Here is a 541-nt window from a genome sequence, read left to right as displayed (position 1 = left end):
GAGGCGCGTGGGGGTGGCAAGGCGCGTGTTGAGGGTGGGGGGCCAGGTGCGTGGGGGGGCGAGCAGCGTGGGGAGGGGGCGAGCGGCGTGGGGAGGCGGCGAGCGGCGTGGGGGAGGGCGAGCCATGTGGGGAGGGTGGGGGGCGAGGCGCGTGGGGAGGGCGGAGCACTGTCCTGCGCCCTAGACCGCAGGCGTGGGGGCTGACGCCCGTGGCGCTGGGCTCCATGCCCCGTCGGCCGCGGCTCTGAAGATTTCCCGGGCTGAAAGCAGCCCCACGCACGCCTGCAGACTTCCAGGAGCCCCGGTGTCGGCGTTCACCGTGGAAAAAGGGGCTTGGAGTTGCAGCGCCCAGTCACGGAAACAAATGTCAGTCATAATCTGTCAAAAAATAGAGTCATGTGCAGATTGAAATAGCCCAAGTCAGGGATGGTTAGAAGTAAAACAGTTTTATAAAAAGTCAGCCTGTGCCAACATAAACTTGGGGGAAAAAGTCCCTGTTCTTCTCACCGGCAAGCAGATTTCCAGAACGTGTTTGTTTGGG

This window comes from Leptonychotes weddellii, chromosome 5 (genome assembly GCF_054177405.1).
Source record: "Leptonychotes weddellii isolate Sample4059 chromosome 5, ASM5417740v2, whole genome shotgun sequence".
Classification (NCBI taxonomy): Eukaryota; Metazoa; Chordata; class Mammalia; order Carnivora; family Phocidae; genus Leptonychotes; species Leptonychotes weddellii.
This window is presented reverse-complemented; position numbering follows the sequence as displayed.